At 49.1% G+C, this 5,396-nt stretch overlaps 1 long non-coding RNA gene across 1 annotated transcript; it reads right to left on the bottom strand.

The window, feature by feature from the left end:
• Positions 1–301: 301 nt before the first annotated feature.
• On the bottom strand, positions 302–1,922 carry LOC122389509. Its single transcript, XR_006257989.1, has 3 exons — positions 1,908–1,922; positions 896–995; positions 302–405 (listed from the first exon to the last, which is right to left on the bottom strand). It is a non-coding gene; the product is annotated as an uncharacterized LOC122389509 (long non-coding RNA).
• Between the last annotated feature and the right edge of the window lie 3,474 nt (positions 1,923–5,396).

Genomic DNA, 5,396 nt, shown 5'->3' with positions numbered 1-5,396 from the left:
CACAGGGGCAGCCGAATTCCTGCCCCAAATGGGGCAAAGCACCGGGGCAGCATAGTTATATAATGTTCAATATATAACGTATGTATAATACCTGCAATAGCCCAATATGCACATTTGGGAGACCTGTACGTCTGGTCCGCCTTGGCTTTCAGACCCTTCCCAAGGAGTGTCTTAAAATGGAGACACTCCACGCTCGCATCAATGGCTAGCATGGAGATGTGAACAATGCTTTCCACATATCAAATGAGGCACAATACAAAACAGCACATTACGTTTGCCTTGTAACAGGGACTTACCTGTCACGTTCGTTGGTCATTACTGCAGAGACGAAGACGAATCGAGATTGACGAGCCTCAGTCTCTGGTTTAGCTATTTACCGCATCGGTAAATACCGCACCGTTCCTGCTAGCAGAGGGACATGGCACACAAATATCAATGAAATGTTCATTTCAAAATTGGTCACGTGACGACTACATATACGGTGAAGCACAAGTCACACTTCAACAAGTCACACTTCCGCCTTAACAGTTATAAATGCGGCAGGATCTATCGATTATTATCGACCACTTTTGACATTAAGTTCGGTTGAAAAACCAATAGATATTGTGCCTCAGTCTGTATATATCACAAGTACTGGTGAAGTAATATGAAAGGAAAAACGTGACTTGTTGTAACATTTCACATCGGCTTTCAACTGAAGCCTTGATGGTTATATTTATAACCTTGCTACAAAATTATCCCTTTTCAGGGACCATCGGATATACATATCCACATTCCACGTACATTTAAAGACATTAACAATGATTAGACTGCAGGTTAGAACTGACCGTTTTCTGCTTCAAACGAGGCACAAAGCAAAACAGCACATTAAGTTTGCCTTGTAACACGGACTTACCTGTCACGTTTGTTGGTCGTTACTGCAGACACGAATCGAGAATGACTAGCCTCAGTCTCTGGTTTAGCTATTTACCGCATTGGTAAATACCGCACCGTTCCTGTTAGCAGAGGGACACGGCACACAAATATCAATGAAATGCATTTGAATGTAGGCAATAAAGCCTTATTCAAATAGTTTTTAAGATCTTAAAAAACGCATAGCTGCATAGCTGGACATGGTCGACCGCCAGGCAGTTGGGCATCTGCGTTTTTTAGTAAATAAAAGATAAAAGCAATATATAACGTATGTATAATACCTGCAATAGCCCAATATGCACATTTGGGAGACCTGTACGTCTGGTCCGCCTTGGCTTTCAGACCCTTCCCAAGGAGTGTCTTAAAATGGAGACACTCCACGCTCGCATCAATGGCTAGCATGGAGATGTGAACAATGCTTTCCACATATCAAATGAGGCACAATACAAAACAGCACATTACGTTTGCCTTGTAACAGGGACTTACCTGTCACGTTCGTTGGTCGTTACTGCAGAGACGAAGACGAATCGAGATTGACGAGCCTCAGTCTCTGGTTTAGCTATTTACCGCATCGGTAAATACCGCACCGTTCCTGTTAGCAGAGGGACACGGCACACAAATATCAATGAAATGCATTTGAATGTAGGCAATAAAGCCTTATTCAAATAGTTTTTAAGATCTTAAAAAACGCATAGCTGCATAGCTGGACATGGTCGACCGCCAGGCAGTTGGGCATCTGCGTTTTTTAGTAAATAAAAGATAAAAGCAATATATAACGTATGTATAATACCTGCAATAGCCCAATATGCACATTTGGGAGACCTGTACGTCTGGTCCGCCTTGGCTTTCAGACCCTTCCCAAGGAGTGTCTTAAAATGGAGACACTCCACGCTCGCATCAATGGCTAGCATGGAGATGTGAACAATGCTTTCCACATATCAAATGAGGCACAATACAAAACAGCACATTACGTTTGCCTTGTAACAGGGACTTACCTGTCACGTTCGTTGGTCGTTACTGCAGAGACGAAGACGAATCGAGATTGACGAGCCTCAGTCTCTGGTTTAGCTATTTACCGCATCGGTAAATACCGCACCGTTCCTGCTAGCAGAGGGACATGGCACACAAATATCAATGAAATGTTCATTTCAAAATTGGTCACGTGACGACTACATATACGGTGAAGCACAAGTCACACTTCAACAAGTCACACTTCCGCCTTAACAGTTATAAATGCGGCAGGATCTATCGATTATTATCGACCACTTTTGACATTAAGTTCGGTTGAAAAACCAATAGATATTGTGCCTCAGTCTGTATATATCACAAGTACTGGTGAAGTAATATGAAAGGAAAAACGTGACTTGTTGTAACATTTCACATCGGCTTTCAACTGAAGCCTTGATGGTTATATTTATAACCTTGCTACAAAATTATCCCTTTTCAGGGACCATCGGATATACATATCCACATTCCAAGTACATTTAAAGACATTAACAATGATTAGACTGCAGGGTAGAACTGACCGTTTTCTGCTTCAAACGAGGCACAAAGCAAAACAGCACATTACGTTTGCCTTGTAACACGGACTTACCTGTCACGTTTGTTGGTCGTTACTGCAGACACGAATCGAGAATGACTAGCCTCAGTCTCTGGTTTAGCTATTTACCGCATTGGTAAATACCGCACCGTTCCTGTTAGCAGAGGGACACGGCACACAAATATCAATGAAATGCATTTGAATGTAGGCAATAAAGCCTTATTCAAATAGTTTTTAAGATCTTAAGAAACGCATAGCTGCATAGCTGGACATGGTCGACCGCCTGGACCGCCTGGACATGGTCGACCGACCGGTGTTGGGACATTTGATAGGAAGTGGCATAAGCCAATCCGCATTTGTTCGCATGACAAGGGTGTCATTTCCTTGCCCTCCAGCTTGGCTTTGACCCTTCATGACGGAGTAGTAGGATTCCACTACAGCCTCAGTCCCGCTCATGGCAAGAGCCACATCCAGCGCAATGCACAGCTCGCGTCCAGCAGCCTCGTACACGGCAGGGTTTGTGTAAAACGTTTTAAACGCTTTAGCATGGTCGAGCACAGCCACGTACGACACACCGCCGAACCTGAACTCGTACTCATCCTCCAGACAACTGTCCTTAATCACTCGAAACTCGTCCACGGCATCTGACTCGGGCATCTTTCCATTGTCCACACATCGGAACCACTCGTTCCGGCAGCTGCCTGTGTTATGCCAAACCACAGAGCTGATTATCTTTTTGAAGCGCCTGTAGACCACGCTTGAAAGTCCCGGATGTAGGTCTAGTTGTCCATCGCTGGCCTGCAGAGCAGCCACATGTGGTAGCGACACAACTTGGGCGAAGAACTGTGAGAACTCTTCATTTCCGTGTTGTTCAAGGACTCCACGTTGTTGCGCTTGGAGCCCACGGCCTTCAATCAAAGTCAGGACGTCTGGAATGTCAAGACATTTTCCGAGCAGTTCGGCGATCTCCGTTGTTGTAGCCGCATACCGACTGCCGACTCGGTCAACCAGCAAGTCACAGAGATGTGCGAGTTCAGTGAGGCAATCCGTCACGTCCCTGGCCACCCATTCAACCACTTTTCGTTTCTTTTTTGCACCTCCTGGTGCACTTCCTGATTCGTCCTTGGCGGTCTCTTGCTGGATAATCCAGCCTTCTTCAAGGGCAATGTTCTTGAACGAGGGCTCGGCCCCACTCAGCTCCATGAAGTGACTCGCCAGTTTTGGAAAGAGCTCAGGCGATAGACGAAGCGACTGGGTGTCGGCAACCTGTTCTCTGATGTTCACAGCCTGGGCGACAAGAATGGATCTCAGCTTCGGCCACCACTTGGTGCAGGCCCACAGCAGATGGCCCAAGGACTGTCCCTTCGTCATCATTTCGACGACTGGTGAAAAAACGTCAATGATGCCGCAGAGATCGAGGCAGTAGTCCTGTCCCTTCACCATGTACCGCATTTCCTCACAGTCATCCTTCGTTTCACGCAGGTCTGAGTAGGCGGTTACGTAGCCCTCGTAGCCTTTGTAGATGGTGGTGAACTGGTTAAACGCGCTGCTCGTGAACCGCGTAGTGGCGTACACCTGGGCTTCATAGGCGTCCAGCCCTTTTTCCTTGGCTAGGCCAAAATATTCATCGTGACCCCGGCCTCTTCCAAACATCGAGTGAAACTTGTTCGAACGCTTGATAAAGCGTCGTAGTAGCTCGGAGTCAGCTTTGTCTCGGACTTCAACCACAGCCAGGTTCATCCAGTGGCTGAGGTCCCATGGCACTACGAAAGATAGTTTCGTCGTGCTCCCATCTTCAGCTTCTGCGAGGCAACTTTCCCTGAGCTTTTCAGCAAACGCAGAGGCTTGGTACTGTCCATCTGCGTGGTGGGCAACGAGTCGCGACAGTGCGCTGTCCTGGAGACCCAGCTGTTTCAGTGATGAGACCACCTGACCAGCCAAGTCTTCGGCAGTTCCTCCTTCAAGTTCTCCGTCTTTAAACTCATTGTAATAGAATTGTGTTATGAATTAGTAGAATGTAGCGTGCCTCGTGTGTGTATTGTGCGTGTGTGCTTAGGACCGTGTTTGTGTGGGCGCGCCGAGGTCGTGGGACCGGCGGGCCGCATTTCCTGCGCCTGCGGCGCTAGTTTTATGGCGCACAGCTGTGTGTGCACTGTGGACCGCCGGCCGGGCTCGGGCGCGCGGCGGCAGTTGGCGCCGCGACACGATGACGTAAGGAATACAGCGTGTGAGAGGTGGCTCGGTTTTCCACAAGCTATTTCGGCCTTGTGTGAGAGACAGAGAGTAAGAGCCATGAAGGACGAGAAAAGTGCGCCTGAGAGTGGAGTGAAGCCGGCGAGTGCGGCGGACGCTGCAGCCGATCTCCGACTCATACCTGAGTTCGACGGAGCGACTCAGCCTGTCACAGAGTGGCTGGAGAAGGTGGAGCTGGTGTGCCGTCTACGTGGCATCGACGCGCTGCACGTCGTCGTTCCCCTCCGCTTCACTGGCGGGGCGTTCGCTGTCTATCAGCAGCTGGACGAGCAGGACAAGGCTGGCTACGAGACCATCAAAAATGGCCTGATTTCGGCTTTCGCAGAGGATAAGTTTGACGCCTATGACCGGTTTGAGAAGATGAAGCTCCGTCGAGGCGAGCCGGTGGATGTTTTCGTCGCAGAGCTGCGTCGCCTGTCCAGCCTGTTTGGCGGTATGTCAGACGGCGGCCTAGCCTGCGCGTTCGTGGCAAAACTGCCGGAGACCACCCGCCGTGTGCTTCGTGCAGGAAGCCGCGTCGAAAGCATGACGCTGAGCGAGCTAATCAGCCGAACCCGAGCTGTGCTCGCCGATGAAGAAGAGACTGCCATGGCAGCAGCGACGGGAGCAGCAGCGCGGACGTCGGCGGCGCCACCCCTCGTGACCTGTCACTCATGCGGACAGCCCAACCACCTGTCGCGGGATTGTCTCG

Source organism: Amphibalanus amphitrite, unplaced genomic scaffold (assembly GCF_019059575.1).
Source record: "Amphibalanus amphitrite isolate SeventyFive unplaced genomic scaffold, NRLGWU_Aamphi_draft 000360F_arrow, whole genome shotgun sequence".
NCBI lineage: Eukaryota > Metazoa > Arthropoda > Thecostraca > Balanomorpha > Balanidae > Amphibalanus > Amphibalanus amphitrite.
This window is presented reverse-complemented; position numbering and strand designations above follow the sequence as displayed.